Source organism: Sarcophilus harrisii, chromosome 2, assembly GCF_902635505.1.
Source record: "Sarcophilus harrisii chromosome 2, mSarHar1.11, whole genome shotgun sequence".
Lineage (NCBI taxonomy): Eukaryota > Metazoa > Chordata > Mammalia > Dasyuromorphia > Dasyuridae > Sarcophilus > Sarcophilus harrisii.
Window position 1 is genome coordinate 364,821,514 of NC_045427.1, and position 24,059 is coordinate 364,845,572.

General features: G+C 34.1%; 1 pseudogene; it reads left to right on the forward strand.

Annotated features, from left to right (window-relative positions):
• The first annotated feature begins 21,327 nt into the window (after positions 1 to 21,327).
• Positions 21,328 to 21,979, forward strand: LOC116420995 (annotated as a pseudogene).
• Positions 21,980 to 24,059: the final 2,080 nt, after the last annotated feature.

Sequence of the window (24,059 nt, forward strand, 5' to 3'; positions counted from 1 at the left end):
GTGTCCTCAGGGGTAATATACCAAGGGGCCTCCCCATTGATTCCAGATGGAGAAGGGCCTTGTTTTGAGAAATCAGCAATAACTTTCTCTTTTCATGGAAAAAATCCCTCCTTCTATCCTATGGTAATGTCTTTTCCTTTCTTTTCTTTTTAAAATAGAATTTAGAAGACAAAGATGACAGAAAAGCACTCATGATTTGTTGCATTGGACCCTTCAGAAGAGAACTTCACTAGCATAGGAAAGGAAGTATAAGATGGAGCAGCACTCTAGTGGTTACCAGTGAAAATCTGACATTACTGATAGAGTGCCAATAAACAACCAAGTGGCAATCTTTTTATGGAAACAGCACACTCTTCAAGACAGCCTTTAGTTCACTTAATTTTTCTCCAATGGGTTACACAGAGGAGCTTGCCTCTTGTCTCTACATGGACTCCTTGAAACCCCAACTGACTCTGATATGATGCTGTTCCTTTTAATAAGAAGCAAACAGTTCATATGCTAAAAGGTTCCTGCACATTTTCCTATTTCCAATAGATGGGTTTCTTATTGGCAAGCCACATTCTGAGAAGTAAACATTCAGGCCAGTAGCTAATAATGTTCATTAGGATAAATATATTACAATTGTTTTTCCCTGTCCATCATTTGTAGAGCTGATAAGATTACACACACACACACACACACACACACACACACACACACACACACACACCATTTGAACCACTGGGCAAATACTTCTACAATCAATTTAAAAGTGTTTCAAAAGCTATAAGGAATAAATAGGGGGAATGATGATTTTACTCATCTAGGTAACTCCCAGGTGAGGAAATTCCCTTTGCTAAAGCAGATGAGTACAAGCTCTGTAAGTCAGAGAATTACCTAAAGCACTGAAAAGTCAAGTTAAATCAACAAGCATTTAAAAAGCACTGACTATGTGCTAAGTACTATTCTAAGGCTAAGTGACTTTCTAGGCTTACCTGGGAGTTACCTAGATGAGTAAAATCATCATTCCCCCTATTTATTCCTTATAGCTTTTGAAACACTTTTAAATTGATTGTAGAAGTATTTGCCCAGTGGTTCAAATGGTGTGTGTGTGTGTGTGTGTGTGTGTGTGTGTGTATAATCTTATCAGCTCTACAAATGATGGACAGGGGGAAAAAATTGTAATATATTTATCCTAATGAACATTATTAGCTATTGGCCTGAATGTTTACTTCTCAGAATGTGGCTTGCCAATAAGAAACCCATCTATTGGAAATAGGAAAATGTGCAGGAACCTTTTAGCATATGAACTGTTTGCTTCTTATTAAAAGGAACAGCATCATAACAAGCAAGATAAAAACTCAAGTTTTTTTGGTCCCAAGGCCAAGTTCTTTACCCCTCTGCCACCTTACATCCAGAATGGGAAAATCATGTCAAAATATTCCTTATGGAAAGTTATAGGAAAGTAAAATATCAAATGTGAACGGGACCTTAGGGCACAGAACTTTAAAAATAGTGTGTCCTGAGAATCGTAGAATGTAAAAGCCTGGTCCAACACTTACTAGTTATATGAATCATTATGAGCTTCCATTTTATCAATGGCAAAATTAAAATATTATTTTTTAAACATTTAGCCTAATTTCAATTCAGTCATTATTTATCAAGTTCCCACTATGTGCAAGTCTCTGTCCTCCTAAGAAAAAGACTTGATAACATATAAATGAGATTGTTTAGAAGCTACAATTTATTAAATAAATATTTCCTAAAATGAGATGACACTTAATACTTTTTCCCTGTATTTCTGAATTGGTTTTTGCTTTGTTTTCTAACAGACAGATTATTTGGATGGGGCATCAAATTAGTAGAAAAATCATATTCACATTCGGGAGTGAGATGTACTCTCTTTGCTTCACTTTTCTACTTAAACTTGACCACTGCCTCCCTTTGCAATTCTTACCAGCAGATCACAATATGGGACTATCAGAGACTGTTGAAAAGTGAGTAAATATTTGATTAGGGAAGTGAAATAGAAAGTTTAATAAATACTTAACAAATAGAATCTGATATCTTGAAATAAACAATGGTTTTGGATTTAGAAGACTTAGTGGACCAAATATCAGTTCCACGTAGTAATTGTATGATCTTGGACAAGTCACTTAAACTCAGTTCCTCACTTTCAATTATGAGAGAAATGAGCTGAATGCTACAGAATGATCACCTCCAGCTTTAAATTATACAAACTGAAATAGACCTTCCTAAAGTGAAAAATTCTGATTTTACATGATCTTAACAAAGAAAGGCCAATCCTGTGGCAACTTCCCAAACTAAAAGAAAGTAAAGATTAACCAGTTATTCAGAACATTTGATCCCATTTGAATTACAACAATTAGCAATCTCAACACTTCTATCTAGCCTGGAGCTTGATTTTTTTTCATCCTAGGAATTTTTTCCTCTTGCAAGGTTCTTAACAAAACTACTCAAATGTATGAGAAATAGCCATTGTTTTTCTCATTGTATCAATGATAAAATAAAAATTATGTGCCTAAATAAAATAACCAAAATAGCCAGGAGAAACAACATAAGACAATGAGACATAGACAAAGAAAGTCAGAGACAGAGACAAAATGAGAGACAAAGAATAGGAAGATGAAAGGAAGGACCATGATAATTTATTTTCTTAAATTGTTTAGCTTGTCAGAAAATGGCCTCTAAAATCTTGCCTCCACAAAGATTAAAATATATACACATACACATACACACGCACTCATATTTTTTATTATAGACCAAATTTTACGACCATTTGAAGTCTCTCTTTACATTTGATATGTTATAATGAATTATAGGAACACGGTGACATTATGATCATGACCAATGTTTTACATATAGTGAGTGCTTATTATTTAAAAAATAAATTTAATTTGATAACTTTGTTTTCATATCACTTACATTTCTTACTATAGTTCTACCAATATCTCATCACAGAAAGTCATTCTTAATAAGAAAAAATGAAAGAGGTTAAGAAAAATTTGGCAAAATTAATTAATATATCAAAAGTCTGATGTTATTTTCAGCATTTCACAGCCATGATCCTCAATTCTGCAAAGAATCAGGGAGAGATGTTTTTTCATACCTACTCTTTGGGGCCTAACATCATAATTTTCTGGCATTCTAGTTTTATTTTTATGTCTATATTTCCATTCATGCTGTTGTTATCATTCTGTGTACGTCTTGCTGGTCCTTTTTACTTTATTATGCAATAGTTAATATAAATTTTACCTTGCTTTTTTTGTGTTCATCATATATGTTGTTTCTTATGAAATCATAATTTACCAGTATGTTCAGAAACTACAATTTATTAAATAAATATTTTCTAAAATGAGATGACATCTAAAAATCTATCCTTGTTATTTCTGAGTTTATTTTTTATTTATTTCCTAGCAGATAGACTAGTAGGTTGGGCAGCGAAAAGGAAACAGAGTACACTCTTGAATATATATATGTATAGGGTCAAATCTAGCACTGATACTGATTCCTACATAATCTCAAGTCACTTTTGAGTTTTGTCTCTGGAGTGTTCTTCAGTTTTATTCATCTATACATAAAAAGGACAGAATGTCATCAAGGAAGTACTTAATGAACTTTACATCAGTATAATATAAGAATTAATATACATATAATATTTCCTAGAATAGTAACCTAATATTCTGATATACTGAAATGTATCCTCTTTAGGAACTTAGGAAATCTGGACGTAAGGTGATGTCCTATTTTATAAAATATGGAGATTGAATTGGATAATGAAAGCCTATATTACTATAGGTTAGATTTACCAAAAATCTTTTTAATAGCAAACTTTTGAAATATACAACATATGAAATATATAATGTAATACATGGCATATATTGAATAAAAATTAAATATATGGCATAACATATGAAATATTTAACACATTATAAGGAAACTGAGGTTCCAAGAAATCAAGCAATTTGCTCAAGGTTACAGTTAATAAATATTAGAGCTGGTACTCACAATGTTTTTTTTTGTTGTTGTTGTTTTTTTTTAAACTAATCTTGTACTCTTTAATTTATATCCAAGCCTCTAAAATAAAATGCTAGTTTTAGTTTTAGTTTTTTTGTAGTTCTGTTGTTGTTTTTTAAATTAAACCAGAGGTGTGTTTTGACTTACTTTGGTTTTTATTTGTTTGTCTTTGTCCATTACAGGAAGGATTAACCTGTTAAATGGGTTTTAAGTTGTCTGATATGTTGAGGCAAAATGAAATTTATTAGAAATTTCCAATGAGTAGTCCAGACCCCAAAGTTCCTATGGGTATCAAAGGTAAATGTGAGTAGAGGAGGATATTGTTCCTTGAAAAGCTAAGCCAGAAAGTGGGCACTAATCTATCTATCACTATCTCCATCATTCAAGGTGATGACTTCATTTCCTAATTTAATTCCACAAAATCTGGAATTCTTGCTAGTGTTCCAGTCATTACCCAGTGTTCCAAATCATAACTGAGAAAGTATATTGTCCTTTTGTGGACTGACTTAAACTGTGAAAGTTGATTTACCAGTCATTATCCTATGTAGTACATTTCCTTCAATTTTTTTTTCTGAGCCTGGTTACATATTTTCACCAATACATACTGACCCAGAACCTTATTTATTTTTCTTTGTTCATTCAATCATTTAGTCATTCATTTATCTATACATTCAATCAGTCTCTCTGCTTGTCAAGAGTGAATTGTGTCACAAGTAATAAACTTGAGAACTAGGAAATTTAAGAATAAAAAGCTCTCAAAGTAGATTAAAATGTAATTAGGAAACATTTAACAATATAAAAAGACAATATAACATAAATAATGTTAATTTGTGGTTTTTAACTCAATATGCAACCTGCAGGGAACCATTTCTATACAAGTTTGACACCTCTATTATGTCACTTACTCTCTGCTTCTACTCCATAGATAAAAAATCTCAGAGCTGAAAGTGACTCCAGATTTCTTCTTGTGTAACCTCCTTCAAAAGTATGCATACTATTAATAAAATATTTATTCATTTGCCCTACTCATATGCTTCACTGAATTTCTGATCTTGTTGGTATCAAACACATTTTGTATCTATACAAAAAAGAGATGAAGCTTCAGATTTGTGGTAGCAAATACCATCTGTGTATTCTAAAATATAATTGAGTAGTGTACTTCCTTGTTGAAAAAAAATCTCTCTCTTTTTCTTTCTCTCTCTCTCTTTCTCTCTTTTTTCTTTCTTCCTCTCTCACACACACACATACACACACAACATATGTATGTATATATACATATATATGTAACTATGAGTATATGTGTGCATATATATTATATATGTATGTGCATATGCATATATGTATGCACACACACACACACACACACACACACACGGTGACTCCTTGTTGCCCCTAGGATCAAATATAATATTCTCCATCTGGTATTTAAAGATGACAATAACTTTTCTTCATTCTACATCTTCACACTTTTTATTGATTTTCCAATTTATTTAGTCTTCTGTCTTTTGTCCCATGCAATATTCCATCTGTACCTTTACGTTGTTTCCCCAAACCTGGAATGTTCTTTACTTTTACCTTAATCTTATGAAACATTGTTTTGTTTTTGTTTTGTTTTGTCTGGCTTTTGTTTTATATTTTTTTCCAAGACTAAGTTCAAGAACCAGCTTCTGAAGGTAATTGTTTCTAATCTCCCAGAGACCTTTACCACAGAGATTGCTTTTGGTTTACTTTGAAAGCATTTTGTATAGAACTATAGATGGGAATCTTGTCTCCCACATTAGAGCAGAAACTGATTGAAGACAGACACAGCTCCATCTTAATCTTTGTTTCCCAGCACCAGGCAGTGTGGATTTCATGTAGCAGACCTTTATAAATGTTTCTGGATTGATTGATTGATTGATATAGTTCCTATGCAGTGCTCTGAAAGATGATTTTTTGCCACTCAAAAATTTTTGCAGTTACTATTGTAATATTAAGGTCACCTGTTGGTTCTGTATTATTCTTACACCATGATACTTCCTCCCCTTTTCCAAGGGTACATTATTTTGTTATTGTTGTTATTGCTTCAGTGAGTTATCTGAGGCCCAGAGATCATATAACTCATATGTTGCTCATAGTTATATTCAAAATCAGGATTTTTAACTTCAGGTCCCCTCTACTCACATTTCTTGATAAATTTGTTATCTCTACTTCAACATCTCTACTGACAAGAAACTTACTAAGGCTAGGTAGCTCAATTCCACTTCTGTGGAAGAAGCTAGGTAACACAATGGATAGAATACTGGACCTGGAGTCACAAAAATCTGAGTCCAAATTCCGCCTTATTCATTTATTAACTAGATGACCTTAGGCAAGTCATTTAACTCCTGTTTGCCTTAGCATCCTTAATAGTAAAATAAGGATAATAATAGCACCTATATCCTAGACCTATTGTGAGGATCAGATGGGAAAACATAGTGAAGGAGTAATCAATGCTATATAAATGGATTTTAAAGAATGTTGTGGATTTTAAGGGAAAAAGAGAAAGAGAAAGTGCATTCCAGGTATGTGGATTAGAGTGTACAAAGACAGCAAGAAAAGAACCAAACATGCCCCTTCTCCCTGAACTGTCATGATAATTAGGAATTTTTTTCATATTAAGCTAAAAATCAATTATTGTTCTACATCTTCCTTCTGCTTTTCATTCTACCAACATTTACATGAGAAAAATGAGAAAAAACTGAAATCCTATCCCCAGTGTTTGGAAAAGGAAAGAGAAGTCCTAACATGTACTTTCATTTTGCTAATGCAAAAAGATATTAATATATGTCAAGTTGCCAATTCTAAAGTATTCAAATATACTGCAACCCTGTGATGGAGAAGGTAAATAGGACATTTGTCTTTTAAATCCTGACTTAGATTGAGATAAAGAAAACTTAAACAAAAAACCTAATGGATAGAGACAAGCCTTAGCATATCACAATGTCACTTTTTACTGTCCAAAGCAGCATAATCCTTCCTTTTCCTGACATTTTGGCTCTTACCTCTTAGAACTTGTTAGTAAGACAAGATAAAGAATCTCTGAAATGTAGAAAGAGAGGAGGAAGGAAAGAAACAAAGAAACAAAGAAGGCAAAGAATGAGGAAGCAAGAAAGGAAGAAAGAGAGAAAGGGCAGGGGGAAAAGAAGAAAACAAAGAAGGAGAGAAGAGGAGAAAGAAGGCAAAAAGGATGAAAAAGAGTGAGAAAGAATATTCATTTAGAATACCTCTTCTCATAATTTTCAAAATTATCAGAAAGTAATATAATCTTTTTAGAATTATTATGTGAAATTTCACTTCACCAGTATTTACATGATGCAAGAAAGCCTCTTATCAGGGAGTTGAATAATGTTTGCATAATGAATAATAAACAATTAATATTGTTTGCCCAAATGGGAAAAATGAAGTTCAGAATGAAGAAATGAGGGTCACCTAGGTAGATAGAATTAGGATTAAAATTGGAGACCCTGCTTTCACTCTTCTGCTCCAGAGCAACATCTTTCCCAGGTTAGGAAGATTATCTGGTTCTTGAACAGTAATTAATGAAACTATCCTGGAGACTTAATTCATCCAGAGGACTAAGGTTTAGAGCATAAATGTACCTCACTGGTCAGCTAAGTACAATAACTAGTAGCAGAGTATTTGGAAGAATCTTAACATCCCACAACAGTCATGGAAGTTTTAGAAGTCAAGAAACTGTGCCCAATTGAATGAATAAAATTCATTTATTTATATTATGAAATATGCCAAGCACTATGCTAAAGGCTGGAGACACAAATAAAAAAAGCAAAAGTAAAGATGTCCACAGTCTGCTGATAAAGAACATGGTAGAAAAGTGGGCAGGAGACAGAGGTCCTTATGTTCATAAGAAGAGCAAATTATAGGGCATAGAGGCAGGATAGGTGGTAAGGTTAAATGATAATCCACATAGAGGAATGAAGTTGTTGACTTCCATGGTGGTAAAATCAAACAACAGAGGGTGGGGGGGGATAAAATGAGAGAGAGAGAGAAGGGAGGGAAGAGAGCAAGAGAGCGAGGGAGCGAGAGACAGAGACAGAGAGAGACAGAAACAGAGACAGGACGGGAGGGAGGGAAACAGAGACAAAGAAAGCGAGAAAAAGACAGAAAGAGACAGAGACACAGAAAGAACAAAATGGTCTGATAACAGCTTATTTCATTCCATTCTTAAACCTGAAAGATCATATTGGTCTGAGTCAGACATGGTCAAAAAATATTTGACATTAGTTGTAATGGATTGGATTAGAATGGCTTCATGGCTGAATTCTTGATTGAATCAAACATCAAATAATCCTCAAGCATTTATGTACTTCAATTTGCTAGTCACTATGCTAATTTTCGGATATAAAAATACAAAGAATGAAAACATCTTATTTGCAAGGAAATTACATTTTCACCAATGATGAGGAAAGAGTAATGAAGAAAAAAGGGGAAATTGGGGTAATTTGGAGATTCTTATAAGAACCTGCTTCAGGTCATGTTTCTGGTCATACATGTCTAAACTTATCAATATATCAAAGAGTGGCCCCAGTGATTTTGAGAGATTAGGAATTAACTTATCTATAATGAATCAGCAACTAGATACAGATATGAGTGTTCTAGGGATCTTCAAGAATTGTAAACCTAAGATGATGACCATTGCATAAGGTTACATGTTGAATTTGAATAACTTTTCATTTGATAGTGATTTTGAATTCTAGATCCATCAGCTGTCATATGTATGAAACTTTCCCAAATGCTGCATTATTAAATTATTTGAGAATTGTGCTAAATGGACTGCTTGAAAGTTTGTTTTCTCCTAAAAAGATTTTCCCTAAAAGCTTTAGGAAACAATAACTGTCTCACATGGATGTAGTTGAGGATCTTTAGAGCAAGATACAAGGAGAAACATTTGAAAATACAATGCTTTAGTTTCCCTGGAAAATAGATAGGGATATAGACAAATGTAGAAAATGTACCCAAGTTAATTTGATAAGAAAAGAGGGGAAATAGTCTCTGCATTACTTTAAAAAAAACAGCTTATGTTTTTGTTTTGAACTGTGAATCATAATTTTCTTTCTTGCTGGGATTTCCACTGAAAGAGAATGACAGATCCTGGCAGCACCCTCCCTAAATCCAGCACAGATGACTTTTCATTTACATCAGCTAAGCTACATATACTGCCATAGGTCAGTTTCTGTTTAGCCTTTGGATGTTTAGTTTCTCTTTTTTGAGCATATATGAACAGTAGCAATATTAAATTGGACATTCCTATCCTTGGTGGCAGTATACAGAATCTCTGGCAATATCATGGTATCAGAACATAGGTATAACACTTGGACTCCAGAAGCTTCGGAGTGGTCAATTGTGACAGCCTCTGCAACAGAGAACAGTGGCAAGGACTCTAACAAAATGTTCTGTGTCAGGCTTACAATGCTCCTATATTTCCTACAATCTGTAATTGACTGCTCTAAATTATTGCTAGCATAATACTTGTTTTTCAGAAGTGTCCTTTTTTTTTGTTTGTTTTCTTCAGATGAACTTTCTTTAGGAAAGATATAGAAGATCATAAGCAGAGTCAATTTGCTAGGAATTTCATTACTTTCTAATAATCATCTCTCTATCCTCCACAGAAGAAAGTAGTCCCTCATCAAAAAAGAAATGAAGATGTTTGTATTCTTCCCTGATAAAGTTCCCAGGGAGAAAAAGATACTGAATAGTGGGATGGGTTCATTGATTAGATTGTGGTAGAGAGAAATTCTTGTTATTGAGTCTGACACTGGGACATGCTATATTTTATCTTATTAAAATAATTCTATCCCATAACAAGGATCAGGGATTGTACTATATAGGTCGTCCCCTATGTTGGTCCTTATAGTCTTATTACTTCTTTTGTTTACAACCATCACTTTATATAGGAGGCATCAAACATTTCCACCCTCAACACTCCCTAGTGTGGCCAGAACCAGATTAAAATGTAATTGAGAAATAGTTAACAAAATAAAAGAAAATACAATAGATGATAGATTATCTTAATATGTGGTTTTCTAAATCAGAATGTGGCCCACAGGGATCCTTAGGTATGGTTTAATAAATCCTGATTCTATTTGATTTTGCCACCACTGCTTTATATGTTCAGACCCATATTAATTGCAAAAAATTGACATCTTCCATATGGAGCAAATCATTAAAATCTGCGCTATAACCATTCAAAAAGGAAAGTAGCAAAGCAAACTATTTCTTGTTTTTTGTTTTCTTCCATTTTTGGTCACACTATTAAGGTGAAATTACATTGCTTATTGAATTTCTTCTTAGGTTTTTATTTGTTTGTTTTTCTTCTTTTTAAAATCTGTACTAAACTCCTCTTCCGTTTCTTCTTATGTAAGGTTTCAAGTCAGAGTAGTCTAGCAATTTAAAAGTAGTCCAGCTATTTAAGGGCTAGAAGATTCTTTCAAAAAAAAAAAAAAGTGTTGTTAACCTAAATTAGAAATGTGTGTCACTAATTCATACATAAGGATTTTTTTTTGGCAGAAGACTGATTTACTTTTCAAATGTAATGTTCTTATATTTTATTGTATTTTTATTTATTTTGTTAAATATTTCTCAATTACAGTTTCATCTGTTTCAGGCCATAATCAGGAGTATCACAGTCCTCAAGTGGCCTGTGGGCCTTGTGTTTCACATTTCTACTGTAGAAGACTTTAGAAGTATTATCTACCTCATGCATGCTAAGTTAGGTTTTCCTTAAAAGGTAATTAGAGACTTAATTGTTCTAAGGGAGACTAAAGGTAAAGACAATGATATAACTAGTCTAAAGGCCAGAGCACATATAGTCTGGTGCCAACATGAAAAATGCAGAAGTAAGGAAACAGCATCCTTCTGAATTAATACTGAATCTTTGATGGATATCATCTCCATATTGTTTTTAAGCAAACACACACATTTTGCCTCTGTCACTGTCTATCTGCCTATCTTTATCACCCCTTCCATCTCTCTGTCTCTCTTGTATCTCTCTTTTTCAGTTTCTCTCTGCCTCTTTTTTTTCTCTCTCTTTTTTTCTCTGTCTCTCCCTCTGACTCTCTCTGTGTGTCCCTATTTCTCTCTGTGTCTTTGTCAACTTCTGTCTCTCTCTGTCTGTCTCTGTGTGTTTCTCTTTTTCTTTCAATTGCTAGATATGTTTTTAGATTTGGGTTTCCAGTCCATACCTAAACCCTTTCCATCAAGTTATCCTGAGTCAATCCTGGGTCATGACATCCTTAAAAGGACAAATGTCTTCTAAGGAGATAACAAGAAAAAAAATAATTGAAATCCTACATGAACTTTTTGTTATTTCATCTCTAACTCAATTTTCTCATCTACAAAATGTAAATAATGATTCCTGAGCTTCCTACCTAGCTACCTAACAGGATTATGGGGAAAGTGATGTAGAAACCTCAAATTACTAGATAAATATGAGGTAATATTACTAGGATTAATTATTGTTTCTTTGGGATGTTCCCACAATTGTGACTCATTTTAGAATAGGACAATTTGTTGGAATAGAAAGAATACTGTATAAGGAATTGAGAAATCTAGATTCTCTTTTCAAATCTGCCAAAGATTTTCCTGTGATGGGTTATGATAATGTAAAAAGAAACATCTCATTTGGAGACAGAGAATCCCTGTTTAAATAAAGCTAGCTTTACTGGTGATTACTTCTATTACTTTGGTCTTACCACTTTACTTCTGTAGGCCTGTTTCCTTATTTGAAAAAACAGAGATTGAACTGATTGATGTTTTAGATTACTTCTAGCATTACATCTAAGTAATATTTAAGGGATAGACTAGAAAACATCTAATAACCCACCTAATTCTTTATGCCTCTAGACTGAGAAACAAAATATTTATAGGCACTGAGGTGGCATAGTAATTAGAGTACTGGATCTGGAATCAGGAAGATCTGATTTCAAATCTGGCCTCAGATACATAACTGTGTGACCTTGGGCAAGTCATTGAGGAGCTATTTGCCTCAGTTTCCCAAAATGTAAAATGGGGATAATAATAACACCTACTCACAGTATTGTTGTAAGGATCAAATGAGACAATATTAATATAATATTCAATATAGTACCTGGAAAATTATAGATTCTTAATGCTTGTTTCCTGCCTTTTTCCTTACATTACTCTTTAAAGAGTTTTTATTTCCCTTTATTAAACTCTTAATGCAATGTGTCTAAATCTATAGATATGTACTTTAAAATATTAAGGGAGGTAGGTTTCCCTTTAATATATTTCACATTTAAAATGAGATATTTAAAAAAGAAAATGTATACCCTAAAAAAAAGAAGACAAAACATACTCATAAAGGGATAAGAAGGAAAAGAGAAACTATATCTTATATTCAGATCAAAAGCTTATATTCTCCAAAATTTCAGACCTATTTGGCAGTATAGAAAATGTTCAGTAACATACTTTCTTTAGGGACAACCCAAGGGAGAGTGCATTTTTTTCAATAACCACAAATGATAAGAATTCATTTTTATTTCCCAACAATTACAGATTCCAAGCAGATAATTCACTTCTACATTACTTTATGGCTACTGAACACTTGTATTTGTATATTCGTTCTATCTATCTATCTCAGTTTCTCCTCAAAACAATCCCTAAGAAGTTTAATAAAACATAGATTATTAAAGGTGGAATACAGTGCAAAAATTATAGAACCTAAGAACTGTGTTGAACATTCAAGGTGACCTAAGCCTACTCTGCTCATCTCCCTCCTTTTAAAAAAGAAAGTAAAGCCCAAGCATAGAAAATGCATATTTGCCCAATGTCATATTAATAGGAAATGATAAGGTATTTTCAATGCACTCTCTCCATGTACTATTATCCCCATTTGACAGATGAGAAAGATGAGTCTCATAGAGCAGAAGTACTTTACTCAAAAGTAACTAAAGCCAGCTAGTTGCAGAAATGGAATTTGAGCACAAATCTCCTGTCCCTGGACTTCCTTAGCTCTCCTCCCACTATATCCTCCTTCACAACACTCAGGAGGATATTTTCTCATTTTAGCTCCAGGATGCAAGAGGTAAGGGCTATGCTACTGTCGGTGGGCAGGCAGAGGGTAATGAGGATAGGAGGGTATAGATGGATGTAAGTAGATAACTCAAGGTCACTTTTTAATTTACAAGAAAGACACCGTTAGTACCAAGCTTTATTTTCTACCAGCAGGAGAATTAAGAGACAAAACTCACTTAGGGTCCTGCCCTATCCTGGGGTGTTTTGCAGCTTAGTCACCTTTTTTGCCTAAAGATTGCTCACCAACCATTTGGAAATGCAGCTTGAATCAAGGTAAGTAAGATCAGCCAGCTGGGAGACTTACAAGTTCACATAGTTTTTAATAAATGATGCAAAAACTATGAGTCATTCGATGCACAATAAAGCAAAACAAGACTAAGAGTCTGTTTCCTCCAGGTTTCACAAGCTGCTACCACTCCCAAACTTAAAAGATGAGTAATGGCTTGAGGAGTCAGGCAAGGGCAGTTGGATAAGACTAGAAGATATTTCAGCTTCAGGAAATCGAAAGCATATATCAGCAGATTAGGTCTGTAAGCACTAATAACACATCTTAACTATTTAGCTTAGGTGTGTTCTTATGGTCACTACTCTTAAATCCCCTTCCTATTCCTTTGTCTATGAATTTACCTGCATCAATGCTCTGGGTAGGACCCCTCATATCTTAATGTATTTTTGCTTTTTTAAATGCCTTTTTGGTTTGTTTTAATTACCAGGAAAGATTAGTTACTTATACAAAAAGCCACTCTAGTTTAATAGAATGTAACACTGGGCTTGGGTTTGAATCTCATTTCTGCTATTTGCTAGAAATGTTACTTTGGGCATGCAATCTTTATGTACCTAACCTAGAAAATGAGTATAAGTATTCAGTTAACTAATATTTATTAAACACTTATCATAGGCAGGACATTATGCTAAGTGCTATAAAGTTCAAAAATTCCCTAGCCAATAATTTTAAAAAATCCCTTCTCTCAAGCAGCTCATAGGCTAAGGGAAGAGAGAACCTGCAAACAACTATGTACAAATAAGATAGAATAAATGAGGGCTGGAGTGGAAGGCAGGAATCTCTGAGGAAACAAACTAAGAATAAAAAGGACAGGGAAAGGTTTCTTTTAGAAGATGGGATTTTAGCTGATCCTTGAAAGAAGCTTAGGGAAGCCAGGAGGCAGAGATGAGTAGCTTTCCAATCATGGAAAACAGCCAATGAAAATGCACTAGAGTCCAGAGATGGAGTTTTATATGCCAGGAACAGCAAGGAGGCCAGTGTCACTCACATGATTATTGTGAGGTTCAAATTAGATAAGAAATTTAGAATTAAATTAAGAAGAAATCTCAAAGGTTATTTTAGCCAAATCATTAATCCTCTGCCTGAAAAATTTGGTCATTCAGCCTACTATACTTTTGTAGATATAGCTTGAATTGCTAGTTTTTCTTTTTTAATGCTTAGTCAAAATCTTCCTTCTTTTAAGCTTTATATGCTGGCTCCTTCAGTATTTCAGCAAAATTCTGTATTATTTCATATTATTTAAAATATGTCAAATATTATGAATGATATAAATAAGATACAGATAAATAGTTAATGACTTTAGGTTTTATATTTATATTATTAGTTAAAAATTTTATGATATAATTTAATACTTAATTAAACTAAAAATTAAAATATATTTTGTGGCAAATTAGGATTGTTTCCTTCCTTATAATCACAAAATTTCTAACATTGTACATTGTACATAACAGACACTAAATAAATGTTGGAATTTTGGTACTCCAAATTCTGTGGATTTTCCACAATACCACATAGTCACTCTACTTTCAGCTTCTTATGGACTGATTGTTCAAAGCTGATAAACCAATGAGAAAGTGATGTACTATTATTTATAAGCAACTGTGTCCAGGAGAAGGGAGCTAGATATAAGTACTAGAAGTAGAAAGAAAAAACAGTGAACAACATCAAAGACTATATCCAATCCAGAGAGTCTAAAGGAGAAGATTGTAAATGAAAAAACAAACAAACAAAAAACAAAGGGACATTAGATGAGTTTAGGACTATTAATCAAATAAATGACAGTTTTATAAATCCAATCAATGATTTTCTAGAATAATGTATTTTTTTAATAATGGAGAGACGATCATACCCCTATCTATATCTTTAGAAGACAGACCTTTCAGAATTCAGCATCCATTCTCTTTTGAAAAGAGGCCTCTATAAATAAATACTCATTAGATACCCAGAAGGTAACCCTAATCAACCCCAGGTTTAAATCTGATGTTGCTCTCTTGAATGTTTAATTTTTTTGAGAAAGCCCCAGCCTGGCCTGATATCCGTTTTTTCTTGACCTTCCTCCTGACCATGGACTTTAAAAAGTGTGTCCAAATGCCCAGTACCTTTAATTTTACTCTTTCTTCCCACCCCAATTTACAATGCCGGCCCAAAATACATATACTGCTTTTCTAAATCAATGGTTTGCCAATCCAACTTAGCATCATACTCTAGTGATATGCATTCTTTATCTACTTTTTATTCTCTTCCCCCTTCATGGGAATTGTAAGGGAAGTCTTTTTTTTGGAAAATCCTTGTGGTGTGGTCTGATTTGGTGGTATCTGTCTCATGTCAGGTAACATTTGGAAGACCGTTCTACTACTTCCTATCTGACCTTTCCATAGAACATACTCTGTGATAATAATTTAAACATTTTGATGACAATATACTTTCTTGCTTCTTATCTTGGATCATACTGATGAGGAAACTGGGGGAGGGGGAGAAGATGCTTCAATTTTTGTGAACCCAATAAAGAAAAATTTTAAGTGAAAAGAAGAAGATAGAAAGATGAAATTGTCCACATAAATCTGGTAATTATCTTTATAGTCACACATATCATTGAATCTTATATGATCTTTTCCTTTGAATAGAAGACATTGCTGGAGAAAAGCTTTTAAATCTGTTTTACATACAAAGTTTATTTTTTTCTGCAACCAACAAAAAAATAAATATAGTTGGATCTTATATTCTTTGCCTTTCCATGTGAAACTTCTCTAAGAAATGTGAATAATCAAAGTTAATGTCTTTACTTTTATCTATTTCCCATTTTCTAGAATCAACAGATTCTATAAATAGATTATTAGAACTATTGTCATTACATAGAGTCTCTACTTTTATGTCTATCATTTCATTTAGTTTGGTGTTAATTATAATCTCTGCCCTTATCCATTGCTGGCTAGGCCTTTAACATTACTTTTCTTTGGGGAAGGCAGGTATAAAAACAAAATACAGATGCTTTGAATTTAACCAAAAAAAAAAAAAAAAGGCAAAATTACCAAGCAGTGAACTTCACATCTCAGCAATGAATAAAAATATAATCAATGGTTCTGAGTACACAGTTTATTCTGCTATGACTTCCTTGCAAATAGTCAATCATTTCTAATCTATTATGCTAAATTCAAATTAATTTTTACCATGTAGTTAAGCACTTTCTATAGCCTTCCAATTCTTGTCCTGAAAAAAAAGTTTGAAAACTTTTTGAGAATGTTCAGACTTGACAACTCCTCCTACATCTGATAATTCCTTTAGACTTCTTGGTACTGTTAAGATTTATGAAGTCTTAGGCAAAACACTGAAGACCTTAGAGAATACAGGTAGTATTTTCATTAGCAGTGCCAATCAAAGGCATGGGATGAAAAAAAGAAAAATAAAACTAAAAAGTCAATAGATGACTAAGAAAGATGGTGCCTATGAATATTATTTAGAATTCTGGATTTTAGTTATTTTTTTTTAATTCTGCATTTTGGTAAGAAATGGAATACATCTAACAAGGGCTAAATTTTTTTAAAAGCTTGAATTCTTACAAATTCAGTACAAAAGAATTTAAGCTAAAAAGAAGTCAGAAGAATAAAACTGTTCACATAGATATAACAAGCTTGTTACCATAGAAAATAAGTACAATATAAGATGTGTTAACAATGGAGGATAATGCTACAAACATAACATAGTGAAATGGATTGAATATTTGATCTTACAGGACATAGAAATGTTTCAGAGAGAATGTGAATATGAATTCTTTAAGTAGAAGAAGAAAATTCTTCTTGTAGTGATATTCTTCAGAATATTATACTGAGAGAAATTACTGAGGACTTGTAAATTAAATGGCATATTACACTGTAATAGTATTCTGATGTCCTATATAGCTTCATCCCAGACTTTCATGGTATGGAATGCATTTCATTTGTCAGATTCTGACAGCAGATTTAGGCCTAAAATTTGGATCTTGTAGGCAAAAAAATCACTGTAGACAGGGATGGACTAGATTCCACTCATACCATCTCACAATAACCAACTATTAAATATTTATCTTGAATACATCTTGGAAATAGGCAAATGTTACAAGCCAGTGTTTGATTTATGTTTTTTTTGAAAATAAATAATCAAAAAATTGATGAGTAAAATGTTTAAAATGTAGATTAAATTTAAAATGTGGCACTGCATTTCCCCCACCCCAGAGAGCTAGCTGTTAAACGTTTACCAACTTCTGACTGTAGATAACAGTACTTGAAAAAGAGAGAGAACAACTTGCTTTCTTGCCATTGGTCTTAGATAATAATAGTCCTAGGGAGATTTAAAGCAATGTTCCTTTCCAGAGAAGAAGGGATTCAGACTGAATCATAGCTTAGCCAAAAATCCTAGAGAATCATAAGCATAAAAATTAACATATCATTCCATTTCTGATGCAGACAATCTATTGTGAATAGTTAATTCTGGATCCTATTCTTACTTTCCTGGGCAGCTATAGGACAAGAATCATGCTCCTCTTTCACTTTGAAAAGTTTAGTGATAAGATCTAAAGAAAAACAGAAGTTAATGATTAATGCATGAATTAGTCAATAGAAATCTTTGTTTTTCCTTAGTTTTTCATTAGGAGGATCTGCAGAACTGAACGACTATACATAAGCTATCACATAGGTAAATGTTGAAGATATAAAAATGAAAAATTACACAATGGTAGCCTTCAAGAAATCTATCATTTAAAGCATATAAGGAATGGGATGTCAAGGCACTTGTAGAAATAAGTATAAGCATGGAAGGATGTTATAGGGGCAAAGGAGAAATCACACAAACTATTTTTAAGACATTTGCGGCAGCTGATTTCACATTTACCTGAGGTAATATGGAAGATTTTATATTCTTCTTTCTTGTTCCCCTAAGGCACAGGTCAATATGTTCAGGGAAGATTTTCAAGTACTATGTTAGGCTCCTTACATCTTTCTGATCTTTACCCTGAGTTTTAGGAAAAAAGGAGAGAGAACATTATACAACTTATTTTTTTTGTCATTTCACCCCTTCACCCAAAAATCTTCAGTAAATTTCCATTACCCTACCAAAGATTAAAGTGTGTAGCACTCAAAAAGTTTAAAGTGTATGGCATTCAAAGTTCTTCACAATCTGACATTAGGCTGTTTTAATAGCCATGGACTTATTCCCCTCTTCTATGTATTCTGTGCTCTGGCCAAAGTGTACTGCTTTGCTTCCTGCATATATCCTGTGTTTTTCTTTAGATCTTTAACTGGTACTAGACCACTGAAGCTTTGTCCCAGAAAAATGCAATCTATTAGCATCTGTGGATGGCCCATCAAATCTTTTAACCAACAGAGTGTCCTTTAAAAAATTATTTTTGCATTCTGAGCTTTAGTTTGCTGTTTTTCTAAGTAGAGGAAACAGAATAAATTATATTTCATGTTCTTTAAAATTCTATAATTTTGTTGGAGTAGATGTGAGAAAACTGGGACATTAACACATTATTAGTGGAGTTGTGAACCTATTCAACCATTCTGGAGAGCAATTTGGAACAATGCCCAAAGGGCTATCAAACTGTGCATATCCTTTGATCCAGCAATATCTTTGTTGAGTCTCTATCCCAAAGAGATCATAACAAAGAGAAAAGGGATTTGTCAAAAAATCAAGGAAACCAAGCCTCTGAAGAGAGTCTGACAGAATGAAACTACTCTCCAGGTAAAGATAAATTGCAAAAACTTCAAGAAAGGTCAGTCTCACTGGGGTTAAAGGTGTGTTCAGCCCAGCTCAGAGAGAGTCTGGGGAAACCAATGAGAAGATCTTAATCACAGCAGAAGAGCAACTTAGTTGGCTTAGTAGCAGGGCAAACCAGTAGGGCAAACTCCAATTCCAACTCAGAAGGCAAAATTTAGGAAACTAGGTTGTTTTCTGGAAAGAGTGGATAAAGCTACCACCTGCAATCATAAGGGGCCCTTGTGCTCAAAGCCAAGGCACAGAGCTGCATAGAAAGCTTGGGACAGTGCCCTCTTTATCTCTGGAGCAAAGCTTGACCCTAAAAGTTAAAAAAAAAGAGGAAATACCAAGAGAAAAGGAAAGAAAATGAACAAGAAACAGAAAAGAACCTTTATCACAGGAAGCTATTATGGTGACAGGAAAGATTAAAATACCAACTCAGATGAGGACAAAATGTTCACAGAGGAAATCTCAAAGAGTAATATGAATTGGTCTCAAGCCCAAAGAGGCTTCTTGGAAAAGATCATAAGAAATGTAAAGGCTGAGTGAAATGAGCAGGACCAGGAGATCATTATATACTTCAACAACAATACTATATGATGACCAGTTCTAATGGACCAGGCCATCCTCAGCAACGAGATCAACCAAATCATTTCCAATGGAGCAGTAATGAACTGAACCAGCTACGCCCAGAAAAAGAACTCTGGGAGATGACTAAAAACCATTACATTGAATTCCCAATCCCTATATTTATGCACACCTGCATTTTTGATTTCCTTCACAAGCTAATTGTACAATATTTCAGAGTCTGATTCTTTTTGTACAGCAAAATAACGTTTTGGTCATGTATACTTATTGTGTATCTAATTTATATTTTAATCTATTTAACATCTACTGGTCATCCTGCCATCTAGGGGAGGGGGTGGGGGGGTAAGAGGTGAAAAATTGGAACAGGAGGTTTGGCAATTGTTAATGCTGTAAAGTTACCCATGCATATATCCTGTAAATAAAAGGCTATTAAATAAAGAAAAAAAAAAAGAAATCTAAAGGACAAATAAGAAGAGTAGAAGAGAAATTGGGAAAAGAAATGAAAGGCATGCAAAAGAGAGTCAACACCTTGGAAAAATAAGGCAATTCCTTAAAAAATACAATTGGCCAAATGCAAAAAAAAAAATCCACTGAAGAAAACAACACCTTCAAAAGTAGAATTAACCAAATGGAAAAAGAGATACAAAAGTTAACTGAAGAAAATCACACATTAAAAACTAGAACTGGGCAAATGGAAGTTAATGGCTTATGAAATATCAAGGATCAGTCAAATAAACTAAATGGAAAAATGGAAGAAAATGTAAAATATCTCAATGGAATAACAGCCAACTTGGAAAATAGATCCAGAAGAGAAAATTTAAAGATTATTGTGCTACCTGAAGCCATGACCAAATAAAGAGCCTTTTGTTCACTGATCTGGCATGAGGTCACAGAAAAGACTCACTGATGTAAAGGAAATTCTGTTTTGCTAAAAAAAAAAAAAAAAAGGCTTCAGCTACAAGGAAATGTGTCAAAGTTAAGGGTCTCAAAGATGTTTTCCCTAAATCTATTCAAATAATCATTCCATGCTTTCTAAACTTGGCTGAAGTTTTATACAAGAAGGAAGATCAAATAGGATACATACAAATCATTGACCTCTCAAAAATGAAGCTATTGATTTGAGATATTTTAAACTGTCTAGCATTCTTCTAGAGATCATGAAGGAAAACTGCTCGATATTCTAGAAACAGAAAGGGAAGTAGTCATTGAAAGAATCCATTGATCACCTTCAGAAAGAGATCCTACAAAGAAAACCCCAAGAAATATTGTTGCAAAACTCTAGAACTACAATCTTAAGGAAAAAATATTGCCAAACAAAAACAATTAAAATATTAAGGAGCAACAGTCAGGATTACCCAGAAACTGGCAGCTTCTACACAAAAAAAGCATGCGAAAGTCTGGAATATTGCCAAAGGCAAAGAATCTGTGGTTACACCCAAGAATTAACTACCCAATGAGACTGAGCATCATTTTTCAGGGAAGGAGATGGATCTTCAATGAAGTAAGGGACTTTCAATCATCTCTATTGAAAAACTGTTGCAAACTAATTGTTGCAGAACTAAACAGAAAATTTATTCTGCAAATACAGGACTTAAGAGAAGCATAGAAAGCAGAGCTTATATATTGCTGGAGCTACCATGTCAGAAAAAGAGAGCAAGGACAATGTGGGCAATAAGTGTCCTGTATGCTATGAGAAGTTGTGGAACCCCAAGGGAACCATTTGGACACTGAGCTGTGACCATATCTTCTGCTGTGACTGCCTCATAAAGTACCTGTTTCAAAGGGGATGGATAGATACAAAGTACTATAATCAATCTGTCTTGTCTGCCACTGTTACTTTCCTCAGTAAAAGACCTTCTGCAAGCCTTTTTTGTCATCAGAGAAGAGTCCCCAGATCTTGGCAATCCCGATGGGCCTGTATAACCTGCCCTCTCTGGATGCCTTGGGACATACAAACTCTCTAACTATTCCCCATTCTCTTTGGGTTACTTCTCAGGGTCAGACAAGAGTACTTGACCAGACCCCTTAATTCCCTATGGACCTGCTGCCCAGTCTGGTGTGAGAATCCCAGATCTTTATCATTAGTTGACATGGAATGCCCTAGGAGAGAAGGACAGTGTCCTGCCCAGACAGAGTCTAGCCAACCTCTCAGAAGCATCCCCATTATGAAGCTCTTTCTGCTCATATTGCTGCCATTTTTGAGTAATGATTCTGTTAACTGTCATTGCAATAGTGTCTATGGTAGCCATTATCCTGCCCTGGGTCCTACTTGTGAGGAAGGATAGATGATTTTTCCTGGGGATGCATCTGTATGATGTACCATTAAAAAGGAATCCCAGAAATTGAAACGTTTCTGAGCCAGGAAGGAACACAGAGAGCATAGCCCCATACGATCATGGACATTTTCAGCATTAAAAGGAAAAGGACACAAGTCTTGAGGGATCTGGAAGCTAAAAACAATGATAGTTCCATCTAACCAAGCCAGTTCTCAGGCAGGGTAACTGACACAAGAGAAGATGAGGAAAGTCTTAGCATAATTCTCCTACAGAACTGGGAAAAGTGGTGATTTTTTCTACCAGCAAGCTCAGGAAGTCATATCAAGGGGAATTAAGAGCAATACAAAGTGCATCTTCTTGTTGCACTCAATTTCAAAATCCAATTTGGAAATGGAGATTCTAGAGGCTGGAACTAGGACTTGAAGGTTTGATCCTGAAGGACAGTATGTCAGAGGGAACATACATAGAATTTATTTTCTCTTCTACAGACTCAAATTTGACTAAGCAGCGCCAAGATGATTGCTGTTCTTGTTTTCTTAATTCCATTTATTAGTACCCTTCATGTAGTTTATATTCAAGCCAAGTTATTCACCAGGCTCATTATGTTCCTTCCTATTAGTTGGCATTATTAGTTCAAGCCATATCCCATTCTTAGGAATCTCTCTCCCATTTTTCTAACTTTTAGTCTTCTATTTTTATTGAAATTTCAGTTCAAGTATCATCTTCTCCATGGTTCCTTCCTTGCTTGATATTACCTGTTACTCACTCCCCGCCATATCCCTCCTGAAATGTCTTATAGCATTTTGACTATATCTTTACTTTATTCCACTGTCTCATATAAACTATACTGATGTGAATCTGTTTTATCTCCTTAGTTAGATTATAAGTTCCATGAAGTTAGGGAATATGTTTTTTATCATTATATTCTAAACATATAACAACATTCCTAGTACCAAGTAGCTGCTTAACAATTCCCTGGTCTGAATTGTTGAATTTTATTAACCTGGGAATCTGGAGCTCAGTATATTTGGGCACTTGGGTTTCAGACATAATTCTGCTTCTAATCAGCAGAGTGTCCTTTAAAAATTATTTTTGCATTCTGAGCTTTAGTTTGCTCTTTTCCTAAATAGGGGAAATAGAATAAATTATATTTCATGTTCTTCAAAATTTTATAATTTTGTTGGAGTAGATGTGAGAAAATGGGGACATTAACACATTGTTGGTAGAGTTGTAAAGTGATTCAACTGTTCTGGAGAGCAATTTGGAACAATGCCCAAAGGGCTATCAAATTGTGCATACCCTATGATCCAGCAATATCTTTGTTGAGTCTCTATCCCAAAGAGATCATAACAAAGGAAAAAGGGAGATTCCCTCACAAAACAAAGAAAACTAAGCCTCTGAACAGAATCTGACAGAATGAAAGTACTCTCCAGCTAAAGATAGATTGGAAAAACTTCAAGAAAGGTCCATCTCACTGAGGTTAAAGACGTGTTCAGCTCAGCTGATCTGGCATGAGGTCACAGAAAAGACTCACTGATATAAAGGAAGTTTTGTCTTGCCAAATAAAGGTCTTTAGCTAGAAAGAAATGGGTCAAAGTTAGAGGTCCCAAAGATGTTTTCCCCAAATCTACCCATATTATCATTCCATACTTTCTAAACCTGGCTAAGGTTGTTATACAAAAAGGAAGGTTGAATAGGATACACAGCACATTGACCTCTCAAAAATGGAGGTATTGGTTTAAGGAGTTTAACATTCTATGGTGAATGGAGAAACTGAGTTCTTAGTACCATGCTCTGCTGACTAGAAGCTAATAAATAAATAATGTCAATATTATTTTTTAAAAGGAGGGGGGAAGAATTCACAGGTACAAAAATATTTGTAGCATCCCTTTTTGTAGTGGTAAGGAACTGAGAACTGAGTAGATGCCTATCAGTTGGGAAATGACTGAATAAGTTGTGGTATATGGATATAATGGAATATTACTGTTCTATAAGAAATGATCAGTAGGATGATTTCAGAAAGTTCTGGAGAGATTTACATGAACTGATGCTTAGTGAACTCATACTAAGAGAACATTCTACATAGCAACAAC